The sequence below is a fragment of the Phoca vitulina genome, unplaced genomic scaffold (genome assembly GCF_004348235.1).
Source record: "Phoca vitulina isolate PV1807 unplaced genomic scaffold, GSC_HSeal_1.0 scaffold7, whole genome shotgun sequence".
Taxonomy (NCBI): domain Eukaryota; kingdom Metazoa; phylum Chordata; class Mammalia; order Carnivora; family Phocidae; genus Phoca; species Phoca vitulina.
In genome coordinates this window covers 6,208,767-6,225,103 of record NW_022589710.1, presented here as the reverse complement: position 1 = coordinate 6,225,103, position 16,337 = coordinate 6,208,767, and the positions used below count along the sequence as shown (strand labels likewise).

At 34.6% G+C, this 16,337-nt stretch overlaps 1 long non-coding RNA gene across 4 annotated transcripts in view; it reads left to right on the top strand.

Annotated features, from left to right (window-relative positions):
• Nucleotides 1-16,337, top strand: part of LOC116632869 — a 196,963-nt gene that overhangs the window by 141,248 nt on the left and 39,378 nt on the right. For 3 of the 4 annotated variants that reach the window (XR_004299518.1, XR_004299519.1, XR_004299516.1), the window contains one exon: nt 9,091-10,506. The exons of the other annotated variant lie outside the window; for it this stretch is intronic. This is a non-coding gene — a long non-coding RNA (uncharacterized LOC116632869). Of the gene's footprint in view, nt 1-9,090; nt 10,507-16,337 lie in introns of those variants that run through there. 4 annotated transcript variants of the gene reach the window in all.

Genomic DNA, 16,337 nt, shown 5'->3' with positions numbered 1-16,337 from the left:
TATTGAAGAGTAGATAACAAAAAAATGAAAATCACTTTACTAGGGCTAGAATTATTTAAGAATTTCAAATCTCTTGTCCCTTATTCATAATTTTGACGGCCTCTTTATGACAAGTTTTTGTGCTGATGAATTTAGTAATTCTAACTTCTTACACAGGCTGTCTTTTAGAAATTATAACGGCACTGCTGCAGACATTAAGGTTCCTGATACTCATTTCATTCCTATATATCGGGTCACATAAAAACTCACTGAGATATCTACATTATGAATAAGCATGGTAAGAAATGTGGACCTTGGTTGAAGATCATGGTAAAATTCTCTTCTTATAGGTCCATTATAGATGTACATCTGGTACATTAAAAACATTTGTAGCAATAGGTAACGACTCTTAATGCTTGTATCATACAGAAATTTGAAGGTATCAAGTGGTTTTTAAATGACACTTGCATGGTTTGCAAGAGGACTAAAAAATGTATTTACTCTCAAATTGCTTAAATATCAAGGGCAAACTGGTTGGCAGATGACATAACAAATGTTAATTCCAGTCCTTTCTTCTCCCTTCCAACCCAGAATTTTCAGTGACGAGGTCTACGGGTGATGGGATAGTTCAATCAATAGTTATACCCGATCTCTAGCACTTAGACGCGAATTATTTCTTATAATAGAAATAACTCTTTTGACAAAGATTATGAGAAAATGAACATTCAAATACATTTTGGAAATAATTTTTGTGGGTTTTTTGGTGAGGATCCCATAGATTTTGACACTTCTTAATATATTGGCTTCCGTATAAAATATTGGCACTTAAATGGTATTCTCATGTTAAGTCTGAAAACATAGTCTCTTTGCTTACACAAATACCTTTAAAAGAGGGTAATTAGTGACCAGTGGCTAAGAAGACCTCTGTGTTGAGAGGTTATGCTAAGCCTCTTGAAGATTCTCCATGTAAACAAGTCAGACCACATCACTCATTATCCCTCCTTTGTTTACTTAGAAAAAGGTTCAAACTATTTAATGAGAGGATTACCCATACTTCAACTCTATTGAAAAAGATTAATTGATATTTTCCTGTTGGAGGTTTCACCACTTGCATTTGGCTTCCACTCTCCTATTGTTATTGATGCTGTGATCAACAGAGCAAAGTTGCTTAAAGGTTATCCAAATTTCACAGCTTAACATTACTCAAACTAATTATATTTTTTTCCTTGTCTCTTAGACCTTGAGTTCCAAGGACTGTTAATTTATCACTCGAAGAGACTGTGTTTTCAACTTTACTTGTCTGAATTGAAAATTATATGACTAAAATCTGGATACTTTGGACACTTTTGCTGACTATGTTATAGACAAAGTAGAGCACCTACTCAAAATGGAATATTAAAACATAGAGCCAAATTTCCATGTAAACCTAAAAATAATGAATTTTTTCACTACCATGTATATAGGAGATTTTGAAAGATAATTTCAATATCTTACCATCATCTTGGGAACACTATATGTATTAAAAAAAAGTCCTACCATTTTGAGATACAATGCTGTGATAGAAATCTTTACAAATTTTTCCCCAAAAAATGTGTGTATTATGGACATATGGCTGCATATTTGGATAACACCATTTGCATTTTTCAAACTTGCATTTTTTTAAAGCACTAGCTTGGCTTTTGCTGTCAGAATGGCAAACTGCTAGTGTATTCATCTAAAATTCCTAGTTTAACTCTTTGTCACTTTAGCATTTTATGTAATGCTAATACGTTCACCTTTTCTTAAAAAAGTAATCTAATATGTTGGAGGCAGTAAAATAAGAAAGACTTTTCAAACCATAAAGTTTAATAATAGGAGGAGTCACATCATAGTGTGAAAAAAAAAGGATAGTGTCAAAATTTGATCTTAGAAAAAATGCTTCTGAAAATTACTGGGGGAAAAGAGAGCATGTTAAAATGATTTTACTTCAGATTAATTCCCTGGAAGGATTTGCAGTTTTTATGGTTTTCTAGGGTTATTTTGCAAAAGCAGTTTTAGTTCCTGAACATTTAAACATAACAGACTAGAATATAGAACCCTAAAAAAATGATGATGAGAACATAAAGATGAAAAGAACACTAGCATTAGTAATTTATGGAGATTACACTCTCAAGTTTTCATTTGCTGTAAGCTTTCTAACAGAACATCTTTAAATTTCTTTATTCCATCCGTAAATTCCTTTGTGATGTAATGTTAAAAATGAGGCATATTGTACACATGGTCTGCCACAGCATTTTAAGACATACTTACTTCAGTGTCCTCCAGCCCCCAAGGAGCAATTTTATTCAAGGGAATCAGGTACCCACTTACGGTTGAATAATTTACCTGTCTTACATAATTTATACATATCAAAAATTATGTTATCTAAAGAACATGTTTTGACTTATAGATTAAATTTTATGTAAATTATACTTTCAAATCAACATTACCAATAATCTTTTATTTTCAGATAACTACCCTAAAGGTCCATGTTACATTTTCTATATATGTTAAAATATGCACTATTTTAAATTTTGCAATATTGTGCATATATTTGGACATATTGCAGACATATTTGGACATATTGTGGACATATTTGGAATATTTCAGTTTTTCTCTTAATTGACATACTATATGGCTACTTATATTCCCTAGCCACTTCAATCTGCTTCTTTCGAATTATGTTTTTGCAATGTGTTTATCTAATTATTACTTATTAGTTTCAGCAGAAGTATTTAATTAATTAGCATCTGATGCAAAGATAAAAGTAAATACCAGCATGTAAATGATGCTATTGGAAAGGTACAAATTTTATTGGTCCTAATACTGGCAAATGCAGTTAACCTTATTGATTTAGTGGAGTACATTAAAATAACATAATAAAAACTATTTTACCACAAGGCACTATAATCTGACCACCGTGTCTGCTATTTTGCCTTCAAAACTTAAATGTATAGCCCAACATTGAACATATTGATTCTTTTAAATGGTCATCCTCTAATAAATATGACATTATCACTCCAAGTTCAGGCAGTTGTGTTAGGCGATTAGAGAGGAGGGACGTAATCAGAGGCAGTACTTTGAAAGATCATCTTTCTTTATTCTCTTCCTTTGAAGCACACAGAGAGGGCGACTGTGGAAGAGCAGTAACTGCTGAACTGGCTGTTACATAATCTGTGCTAAACAATGAAGTACTGATACTTCAAAAGTGATCATCTATCCCTTTAAATATTGAGGATGTCAGTACACATATACATTCAATTGCTATAGCTGAGGTGGTTCTTAGAGCTCATTTGTAAGGGAATTTTAAAAGTATATAAGAAAATGTCTTTAAGCATTACCTAGTAAATCCCTGAACACATATTTTCATTATTCCATATGTGGCAGACGCAATACCAGGAACCAAGTAAACAAAAATAAATTAGAGGTGATTCCAGCTCGGAGTCATTGGCACAAATTGTTACCTACTCACATAGAACTCAGAAAAAAAAATTAAATTCAAAACAGACTGGTAGGTCTAATATAAGTTTCCAGTAGTTTCCACCCATGAGGGCTTCACCCGAGTTTCAACATTGTTGCCAAGGAGTACAAAACCACAAGCCACTGTTGGAAGATGATAAAATATGATCATATTCTAATAATATATTTTAAAGCAAAATGTACTTAATCCAGCTATTAAAAGGCATAACTTAAACAGAAGGAACACAAGACTTAAACAAAGCAGAAGACAGCTGTCCAGAAATTATCAATTGCTAAAGCACACAGATTGTGATTAAATTTTAATGCAGCTTTTAAGCAAAGATTTTGCTTATCAGAGAGAAAAAAATCCCACAGAAAATATTGTTATTGATTTCATGATTTTAGATGTAACTGATCCTTTAAGTAATTTTTCTTGCTTTCAGTACTACTTTTTAAAGTGACTGCTTATACTGGGCAAATCATTAGATGGGATGTTCATTTAAAATTCTAAGCCAAATGCATAAATTGTTCTCCAGTGCACTCAAAGTCACATCTGTTGAAAACAAAACACAGCATTCAACCCATTGAATAAAAACAAAACATAACTGTAGACTAGCTGGATAGTCAAATCATGTAAATTAAATGGCATTGAAAATGATATTTTTTATTGATTTTTTTCAGGGAACTCAGTCTTTGGAATTAAAATATATTGATTACCTTTTATGTAACCCAAATTAACAGTAAGGCAATTGGATCTGCTAGAGCATCATACTAGCTTTAGAGTCAGGGAATAGGGAATAAGAATACCTCCTCCCCCTTTCTTTTAACAAATAAAATGCCATGTTGGCTCTCTGGATGAAAGTACATGTAATATTTTATCAATAAAATTATTAAAAATGAGAAATCATTATAGTCATACTTTATATTTTAGTGGACCATAATAATTCAACCACGTGTGAGACTATTAAGGTTTAAAAAGCTACTTTAGTTAAAAATTGATTATACATTTCAGAAATAAGTATACATTTAATTATATAATTATATGCCTTCATTTATTAATTCAGTAAGTATATATTGAAGGACAACTAAGTGCCAGACACTAAGCTAGGCACCAGTGTGTATGAGTATATATGTATATGTTCTCATAATAAATGAGCCTGTATAGACTTGTGTACAAGGAATAAATATTGACTCGATCTTTTTTTCTAATGCATATTGTCAAGCAGTTTATTAATTAGTCAATCTGAAGTCATCCGAAAGATCTATATAATGCAATATCTCTTTAAAAGACTAAGTTTTCTTCTTTAGAAATATGGGACATACCTTTTAAACCAAATGAGTTTTAATATGGCAAAAACATATGATCTAAATTTTCATAACTATCCTGCTTTGATATTTCTTAAATTCACATTTTATTACCTTATTTGCACTGGCAGCTATTAAGTAAGTACTGTCAATTGATTGGATTAATATTGGTCTGATTGGTCATTGGCAACACAGAAGAGCCAAACGGCTAAAACTATTCCTATGTGTCCCAAACATCTGAAGATATAGATAGATACTGATACAAATATAAATATGAGATAATTGGTTGAGTTTTTTACTCTTTAACCATGTGATGACGAGTCCAACTGTTAGTAATTCAAAGAACATTGTTTGCATATACTTATTTGTGTCCTCATTTAACAGAGGTCTAAGAAATTATACAATCTCATATGGGCTTACACAGAGCTAAAATAATTCGTCTTCTAAACAAACAGTATCTATTTTATTTATACCTATAGTTAGTATTTTTTGCACATTTTAAGGTCACTAAGATGTTTTGATGTGTTGATGATTAACTAAATTCTCACTTCCCAAAAAATCATTTTGCTTACTGATTAACCTACATTGATCAAGTCACATAAAACCCTTGGACAGTCAACACAGACCACAATCTGAAAGCCATCTCTTGGTTATATTGTTTGTCTGTTTGTCTGTTTGTTTGTGATGGGAAGGGAACTGGAGAAAAAAAATTTAGTAGTATCTCCAATTGTGAAAAAAAGTCTAGTTTAAAGTTTATTAAAAAACTAAGTTTTTGGTTAATATCATTTGTCACTGACATAGATAATTATCAACAGGGATATTAGGTATTTTGGATTTTCTAGTAATTATAGTGATATGGCATGTGCCTTCATTTAGACTTTTACAGGAAGAAATGGTTCTTTTTGAACGTTGGAAATTCCAAAGTCAAACTTTTCATGTCATAAATACATACTCAGTTCAATTAGGGACAACATTTATCGCTTATACTAACATTCTTCTAAACGTCTGAAACTTCAAAAATACTATTATATTCACTTGGAAAATCTCGATTCTGTTTGCCAAAATCCTTCTGTGAGTTAAATAATGTTGAAAATACCTGTTTACCTAAATTACAGAAAGCTCTTAATCAAATACAGGGCCAATTAAATCTGTTACTTAGATCTGCAAGTACCTCTTTTATAACAGTGTCTAGTTCAGTGTCTCTGTACTCTCCGATGGCTGAGTAGATTGAGTACGTGTAATCCCAGGGGTGAAAACAGCTACACAGCACACACCATTTCATTCTCCATGGCCTGGAAACATTCCATCACTTAGAATTCATGTTTTCACAACTACCTGCCTAATGTACTTTTGAAGTAAGAACACCAAAATTCCAGTTTCCTCAACATTTCTATAATCAGAAGAAATTCAGACCCCTTATTTCTCCAAAATGAACAGAATCCAGTATGGTTTTTTTTTTTTTTTTTTTTTTTTTTTTACCAAATGTTGAATGTTAAGGAGACAAATGAATGTTCAAAACAGATCAACAAGTTTACAAGTTTAAGTTATTTGGAATTCAGTCATCTCATCTTTCTTGCCTTACCAGATGTCTTTCAATATCATTTATTAGAAAATTGTGTGTTTCTGTATCACTTGTTAAACTTAGGATCCTAATTCCCTTTTTACCCTTATTCACTTCTGCTTTACCCAAGTGAGACAGTCATTTTTACTATTATTTTAATTAAACTTAAGTCATTTTTTTAAAAGATTTTTATTTATTTATTTGACAGAGAGAGAGACAGCAAGAGAAGGAACACTAGCAGGGGGAGTGGGAGAGGGAGAAGCAGGCTTCCCGCTGATCAGGGAGCCCGATGTGGGGCTCGATCCCAGGACCCTGGGATCATGACCTGAGCCAAAGGCAAACGCTTAACGACTGAGCCACCCAGGTGCCCAAACTTAAGTCATTTTTGCCATAGATTTAATTTAAAACAAATACATACATACGTTCTGGGTGGTAGTGATGAGACACAAATTGAGGGAAGTAGAATTAGATAATTTCTTGATTGCTAATTAAAGCCCCCAAACAGAGACCAACTATTCTCTACTTAAAGAAAAAAGAAAAAGAAACCTCAGCAGATCACAAATCCTTGTTTTCTGTAGTTCTTGAATTTAATGCTTTATTGAAAAGATGGTGCTTCAAGTTCTCTGTGAGTGTGCTATTGGTGGAAGTAAAAATGAGGTATTGTTTTCTGTCTTCCTATCAACACAATCAACCTATCGAGGATGAATCACACTACATGATCAACATGGCCCTCTTGAGCTCAAGGATGAAAGTGTGGGAGATAAAATGAAAGGACTTGTGGGTGGCATCATTCAACTTTCTTCCCCTTCCTGGCCATTGTATCTTTCTCTTGAGTTGATTTTCATTACATGAGCTCTATAAGTTGAAGCCCATATCATTTGATGAGGCTTTGCTAACAGTAATAATATCTAACACTTTGGAATAGCATTTATGTGTTACATGCTGTACTGGTACTAATTCATTTTATCCTCAAAACTTAAAAATTGTCCTATTGTGACTTCATTCCCATTTCTGGGAAGCAAACCATGTGCCTGCAGTCAGCATGTAATGTTTCCAATTTCAAAATTACATGTTAATTCTCACGGGGTGAAATTTATGAGAAGCAGCAGAGTGGACTTTTGAGCATGAACTTGGGAATTAGACATATTTGTGTAAGAATCTCTATGCCATTACTCCTTCCATAACCTGCAGCAACTCATTTATCCTTCTTATGTCTCAACTACCTCATATGAGAAATGGGCAGAAAAATATCTTCCAAGATTATTGAGAGAATTTAATGAGATAGTATATTGAAAGTGCTTGGCACTGTGTCTACTATGGGGTTAAGTACTGAATATTATTAATAAACACGATGGCATGGAATGGCAAAACTACATGACATTCTATGTTTTATCCTAACCTTTTTCACATTTCCAAATTTTTTCATTCATGGGGGATTGCCTGCTGGGAGAAATGAAACTGATAGCTTGAAAGGAAGTCACACCCCTCAGAGTGGCCCAGAGCAAAACTAGAATACCATCAGATCTTAAGAAATTAACATATAGACATGTTGTAGTTTTCAAGCTGTCACTTTGGAGTTTAGCATTTCCCCAATGACATTAGCGCAATTGTTCAGCCAAGAGTTTTAATACATTTTCTCTTGTTTTTCTTCTATTTTTTTCCTTTTCCCTTTTCTTTTCTTTTTCTTTTCTTTTCTTTTTTTCTTCCTTTTTCTTTTCTTTTCCTTCCTTTCCTTTTTTTTGTTTTGTTTTGTTTTGTTGTTGTTGTTGGTATGCAGCATTACCTTTCCTCTCATTGTGAAGGCCTCCATTTGGAAAGCAAGTAGAGATCTTTTTCACCAATCCTTTTATGCCTTTTAGATTTAGGAAAGTTCTCTTCTTCAAACTCTTAGTTTGCAGTTTTTCTACAAACTATTTTAAGAGTTACTAGTATCATTTTTGCATGTCTTTCAGGAAGGATTTGAGTGGGCATAATTGTGGGGTGTTTCTGTTTTTTGTTTTTGTTACTAGGACCTTAATCTTTTTCTCTTTCCCTTGTTACAAAGATTATTGAAAAACAGCAGGTCTGGTCTTTTCAATAGAACTGAATGCATCTTTGAAAGCTAATACTTTATATTGCACTAAATGATAGTGCTCTTTAAAATTGGATGTGTTATGTTGTAAATAAGGTTAAATACAAAGAATCAAGATTTTAGGAATCCCAGGGTCTCGTTACATTAATCTCAAGTCAGATACTCTTTTATGAGAGGGCACAGCAGTTTAATGGGCATTTATTGATTTAAATTAAATTATAACTTTGGAGACAGTAACTTGCAAACTTGAAACAGTCATATGATATTATGAATTACATCTTATGCACATTAAGAGATCTTAAAGCACGGAAACCAAAGATAGAAAATATTGGTTCACATTTCAAACCACAATAAGTGTGAATATAGCCTCAATTTAATAAAAATGTATAATGCAACTTTCCTTGGGTTAAATGTCTTACAATTGCTCTTGGAATGGGCACTTGTTTTCCCATTATTGGCCACTTTAATTGACTTATGCTCTAGTTTTCTCATTTAAAGATCACTTTATAGTATTGGGTGCTCTTCATCTGAGTGATATGTTCTACTCCTGCCTGGTCCAACAACACAACAGTTTACATATTTCTGAATTTGATCCGAAAACTGATTTAAAAATCCATATGGACAATCCAATTTATCTGAAAATATATACACACAAGTCTGCTCAGAGGTGGCTAAAATAAAATAAATTTCATTTTAGGAGACAGGAAGGAAGCCGAGACAAGAAAGTGAAGATTCTGAAGTAAATGGGTACTTGCTTTGACCAAGATTGAAACCCACTTCTCCCCAGAGAATTTTAGAAGAGGGCATGGAAGACAAGCATTGGAAAAGTAGAATATCTGTGCTTTTATTTCTGGCGAACTGCATTAAAAATTCAGCAAAAGGGGGGATCAGTTTACATTACTCTTCTTGTTTCGCATGTATCGACTGACAGGTGCTGTAAACATACATAGACAAACATGGTCCTATGCTTGCAGTGCTCCAGTGACTGAGGGAAGACAGTATTTAATCTCCCAAAGTGATCACACTGAGGACTTTGCAGACACACTGTGCTGAGATTGAAGAAGAGGCCATAAATATCCTATTTCCCATAAAACTACAGGAGCTTGCCTTTTAACTTTGATTCTCAAGAAAATCCATCCAGAGAGATAATCTTGTTCCGGCAATAAGTTACTAAGGTAGAGCAATCTTCTTTTGATTCTGAAGACTTGACTGAATCCCTGACTGGTACTTTTGAAATAACAGTAGCAGAAAGAACCCAAGAGGCACCTTGGTCTTCTGCATGTCTTGCTTTGCTGGAGGTAAACCACCAATCCACATGCCTTTGATTTCACTAAGGGTGGAACCTCAGCAATCAGGGAGAGAGAACTGGACCTTGGCTTTGACATCAGAACTGGTATTTAAAACATTGACTCATTTGTGTTTTAGAGATGTCATGGTAAATAAATTATAACTTTATATTGAAGACTAAGAGGCTCCTTTTTCTACACTATAGGCAACGATTTGGCTGAGATTGCATCATTCTGTGATACTATCACAACTACCTTTTTTCTCACTTGAATTGTACTTTTCGCTGTCATTTGCGCTTTTGAATAAAGGTTTACATTAGTGGAATATATCATAATAGCCTATCTCCTTTTCTTGAGTTGATATACAAATCAAAAAGAAAGGATAAGGCCAACACTTCCTTTGTCCTTGGAAAAGTATGCCATCTGCATTTAGCTTATGATATTCAGCTGGGAACAAAATTCTAGCATAAGGAATTCGTTAATACAACCCTCAAGTTACACTGTAAATTCAAAGTACTTTAAATGCCTTATGATAGTCAAAGCCAGTAAAATCGACCCTGTATATTTTTATTTCATCTCTGTTGGATCATATGATATTTAATAATTGGTTCTGGCACCTCGTTGCAAATTATTATAACTTTGAGATTCAACAGTCCTATTGAACATATGGGCAGCACAGCCTCAGAACATATATATGATACAGCCTCAGAAGAGGACCTTCTGTCTTGTTTTCCTTAGCTTGGAAGGGTCAGGTAAATTTTGTTGTGTCGTCATGTGCTAAGATTCCTCAGTCTCTGTTTTGCAGGGTAAATGCTTAATGGAACTGATTCCCCCCCCCCCCCCTTAACTGTGAACACTTCCTTTGCAAAGCCAAAAGAGAAATTCATGCATCTGGGATGCAGTTTACTGGGCTCTTACTAAAGCAGTTATAAAGCTATTCCAGTATCAGTGCACAAGTATTCATCAACCCAGAATAGTTTCTATTACTTAGTGCCATATTGTATCCTGGCTTAGCTGCAAACTACGAGAGTTTCTGGAGTCAGGACCTTCCCATGGTATTGAAAGCATGAGATGATTCTTCATTAATCCTGGAGAAGATGGAAAGTTGGCGATAAAGTACAGTTGACCCCAAGAAACCTTTCATAGAGGTAGACATTCTCCCTTTAGCATTTCTTTTTTCTAGCTCTGCTCACAGTAGCACCCTGAGACAATATTAGGAAAAGCATTTCCACATCAACAGCCCATTAAGGTTATTTTCAATGTTCCTGCTGCTTTGCCTCTATATCTAGCCTGTGTGCCTTGATTTGCTCTTGTATTATTTCACATTAATTGCCGTATTGTTTATTGCCATATTCAAACACACCGTAATATGGGCACAGTGGCAATAATTACATAGTAAGCTGTACTTAAAAAAAGATGTCAAGATGGGTAGTGGTGGGTGAGTGGGTGGGGTAGCAGAAAGTTATGATTTATACCTTATGTTGACATTGTGGAACAGAGCTGGTTCAATTTCTCTTGATTTCACTGTTACTGCCTAAAATTAATCTCTCTGTCATATAATTATTCATTACCAAGACTACTAAGCTAAAAAGTTCATGGAGGTGGGGGCAATGATTAACGGAATTTTTCAAGCATTTATTTAACTCTTGCCACTGCAATATTACATTTTTAAAATTGACATCTGGGTGGACAAGAAGTAGCCATACGCAATGTTAATAATCCTCACTTATTTTAAAACTCCTGTTTTCTTTAAGAATTTTTTTAAAACAAGAAATACTTTTTTATACCTATGCTTGCGTGCACGCATATTTGCTCTAACTATGCATACGAGGCATTTCAAGGCTCTGGAATAGGAGTCCCTCTTTGTCGTACTTAGAAAAATCCACCTCTCATTGAGCCATCCTACCCTCCTACACCACACTGTTACTGAGAATCTTCTTCACAATTAAGTTGTCACTTGGTCTAGACAATACCAAGAATCGTCCTAACCCTGGTGAGCAGCAAGTCAGAGTCATGCTTGATCCTGGTTGACAATCTGGAAGTTGAAATCCTTTTCATGTCAGCAGAGTTGAAAATATCTTTTACTGCCTGCCTATTCGCTTCTGATCCTGGTCGGCTTGCTTGGCATCATATAAGCCAGTAGGTGGAGTGCTTGCTAACAGTAATTGAATATACAGAACTTGAATTTAAAGTAAGTGGAAACCACTTTTCTTGTGATAAACTGCTAAAACCATATTTACACTGCACTCTTTCTATGGATATAATTAGTTGAAAAAAAAGTTACAAGGGCAAGGTTGAGATGAATGCAGGACGATAGTTACATGGTAGAGCACAGAGAGGCAAATTGAGCCCAAGAGGATCAACACATCATATGGTGTAAATCCATGTAAAGGGGCACTTTTTCAAACATTCAACTGAATTTGATTTGGAAAATAGACCTTAGTCCCTCTTTTAAAAATTCGGTATTTCTGCTGTCCAAAGAAGAAACTAGCCTTGATTAGCTGTACGTGAAAAAGCTTGAGCAACAGAGGATTAATTACATACATGTGTTAATAATAGTCATAGTAAATTCAGCATCTTTGGAAAGAAAAGTTGCAAGAGATGCCTCCAAAATAAAGTGTAACTTTCCCATAAGAGTGTCTTGTTTTCCTTCAGAAGAAGGTTTTCAAATGTATTTAAAAGCTGCAGCTTGAGACTTGCTAACTACATCACTCTAAATCTATCTATATCACACCTAAAGATGTTAAAGCAACATTTAGAACTCCAAGGAGAAAACAAGCAACAGAATTTAGAAAGCAGGAACCACATGGAAATAAGAAAAATCTTCAGTCGTTTTTTAAGAATGTGAGTTATATGATGTGAAGTAGATGAAAATGCAAGAGTTTAAAAAAGAATCTCTTGTTCCATATCAGGAAGACTTACAGATCTGATTTCATGGCACGCAAGTGCTGAAGATCTCTGTGGCTTGCAAATACCATTTCGTCTAAAAGGACTTCAGAGCAAATAATTGCACACTATGCAATGACAAACACTACTAAAATAGTGATCACTTCCCCTTTATTTAACTTTTTTATTATAAAAATGGTAAACTCTCTTAAATATAACTTCGTGAGGACATTGTTGATTTTTTTTTTTTTAAATTGTGTCATCACGTTCTCAGCTCATATTAAATTTTGGACAGATTTGTGTTTCAAATATATGACTTTTTTTTCACTTTGGGTTGGAATTGAGGAATGGAGGGGAAGAGTGAGCACTGCTAACTGAATTAATCAGCCAGAGCTTTATGTGGTAAATAACTCTTTGAAGCATGCAATAAATAGCTTTACTAAACCCAAGCAACTGCTTGCCATTCACTGCCTTTTCAAGCAATATCAATAGCAAAATTGAACTCCCTCAGGCCAGAAAAAAAGGGAGGAGGGAAGAACAGTTACTGTTCATTTAAAATAATAAAATAATATATTTTCTATTTCTCATCTGAAGGGGAAAAAGCATGTTCATTTCCGTCAAACCATGGAATCTGGCTCGGAGATTAAAGTGGCAAACTATGACCGGAACACAATCTAGATCCCTTAGCCAAGAAAGAGAGCTTTGGGAAATGTATTTGTTATTTGCTTTTGATTGGAGAAGCAGTATGAATATAGGCGTATTTGAGTTCCAAGGCAAATTGTGTGGTCATGGGCTAGCCTACGAAAGAACTGTAAAGGAGTTCTGTTAAGAAATGAATACCTTTGTCTCTTTCTCCATGTTCATTTATTCCTTCAGGTTCTACAAGTATCACTGCATACTTAACATATTTTTATTCCTCTCATTTAAAAAAAAAAAAAATGAGTGCACTTCTTTTTTGTCAGTTGTTACTCATTTTACCTTGTTTTGTTTGCTTCACTATGTTACTTCCCCTTAGATGTTGAACCATGTCGTTCTCGGTCAGTGTTCATCCCTTGATAGCGAGTAGGCAAGAGACTTTACTGAGAAATAGAAAACGTTAGCCTCTGATCTCACCAGGATTATATTCTCTCTTAATAGAAGCTGTTGATAGATCCTGAACAGCTCCACACTTGGGGTGTTGACTTGTAGAATGAAATCCTCTGCACACAAGCACAGCAAAATATTTTGGTGAAAAGTAATTATCAGAAATAGTGACACAGTAAATTAGTTAACTACATTTCAGCATGAAGCTTGAGTTACCCCTGCCCATTCTTGTTCCAGACCCATCTGAAATCAGCAATTCAGCTTAATGATGTCACAACATTTGCCAGGCTGTGGGCACTGAAGAGAAGACACAGGATTGCTCCCACTGCATGAGGTTCCCCTCCTTTCCCTCTACGCAAACAGCCCATCTGTCTCACTCGCCCGGAAACTGTTATCTTTGAAACACCATTCTATTATTATCATGGTGGTTCTTTAAAATTGGTCCCTAACTTTGGATTTTGTTTTGGAAATCAGGTTTCCCAATTCTCTCAGATCTCATTGGCCCATTTAAAATGTTGATAGTAATAGGCCCTGGAAGCAGCTCATCTCACTAAAGAGCTCAAATATGATCTATTTCCATTCACTTACTAGAGGATCACCTTTTGTGAAATACAGATAGCCTACTTTTTTTTTTTTAATCACAACAAAGAATCCAACCCCTCCCAACCTCTAATATTTTTCAAAGTGTGAATTGAAGAGGACTTAGAGACAGATGGGTCTGGATGATCAAGTTACCTGTTACAGCAGCACATCTGCCGGGGCAGTCAATCACTGTGATGGCTCTGACAGGTCGATGGAGCCTGAGCAAGAACGGCTAATGCAGACAGAAGAACGGCTGGGGAAGGGCAGACCTCCTGTCTGTCTCCTGGGTTTGGCTGGTCTGAAAGCTGTACTTGAATTTGCTCTGGTTAAAATTCTGTCTGTCTACTGAGCGATGATATTAGGTGAAAGATTTGGGCTCCTAATTTTTTTAAAGCCAACATATTGAACACATATGATTGGGAATGAGTCGATTAGCACTTTCAAGCTGTCAGTCAATATTTGGTCGTATTTAGGGGACGGGGTGGGGAGTGTGGGGTGAATAAGATTAGGAAATGGAGAGGTAGGAGATAGTTTCAAAACTGCATTTTCCCCTCAAAGTGTCAAAAGGATGAAATGCATTAAGCACTGATTCTGAGATGCCTATTTTTGCGAGCTCAGTATAATAAAAATTAGCATTGAACAGAACAAAGGCAACTCTAAGAATGTCAAGAAGCAAAATTAATTTATGGAGGGATGCTATTTTATTTTCTCAGTATATTTGCTCCTTTCCTTCCCTCTCCAATCACAAAGTGAATCATTTATCCACCCTAATAGATCCAAATATTTGGCAATATCATGTGTTAGGAAACAGGGAGGAAGGGATTCCAAGATTTCACAAACAATTGAAAAGATGTGCTTCATTTAAGTGCAGCCCTAATTGTACCACTTCTCTGACTCATTTGTAAAAATGGAGATGTTGGGAGACAATAGAACCTCAAAGTATCTAGATTCCTACTAATGGCTAGTGAATCAGTTGTTAAAATTGGCAGTAAGGCAGTACCAAAAAAAAAAAAAAAAAATCCCACCTAATAATCCTAAATTTCAAAGAAATACCTTAATGGCAGGTAATGGCAAGAACTGTTAACACCCGTCAACATCTAGAAAGCGAGTTAAATTTATGGTTAGTCAAATTTGTGTATTTATGTATGTATGTATAGATATTTATTTTTGTATATGTGTGTGTATATTTTATATTATGATTAGAATACATATATTTACATATTTAGAGTTGAATACATACATTTCTCTGAGAAGTAAAAGAAAAATATTCCATAAGATAAGCATTATTATTACCCCATTGTAGAACTACAGTGAGCAAACATTGCTGGAAAAAGGGCAAAATGTTAATACATGCAGAACTGCTGTTAGTAGCGATTTTCTCCACAATGCCAAACTGATGGGGATTCGTGAAAGAGCCATTAAACAGATGCGTTGCTTTTCAATACATTCTTCAAGTATTTTTGCTCCCTCATCCACATTTTTAGTAAATGATGCTAAATGTTTTCAAAATATTACTATATTGGCTTTTTTTACTTGAATTTTTTAAGTGGACTCATATTTAGCAGCAGATGGTTTGAGATACCAGAACTGAAATGGAGTTAGTTATCTGGGTTCAGACTACAACAAAATCTCATACCTCAATTTATGGGATAGGAGAGATCAGAGAAATCACCCTTCACTTAAAAAAAAAAATTCAGAACAAACTCAGAAATAGGGCTTTCCCTGAATAAGAATTCTACCATGCTATAGAAATAAATCCACATTTCAATTCTTGCTAATAAAATGTTGAGTCTAAATCTTTTAAAGCTTTTAAAATAGATGAAGTTTTCAGCTGTATTTTTGTAGAAAAAAAATGTGTTTAGAAAACCACTGTCTGAGAACAGCTTTGATACTGATTTAGCTAAAAAATATCCTGAAGATAAATGCATATTATTAGATAACCCAGAATAACATGCAAAGTCCTTGCATTAGCTAAGTGGACATTACCTCATGGAGGCTACACTGTGGTCAATAAACAAAGTATGTTTTTCAAGGGAATGGAAAAATTAAAGTGTTTGATATTTTGCTGCCAATAACAAGAGGATTGTGAATTAATTAGGGGCCTTTG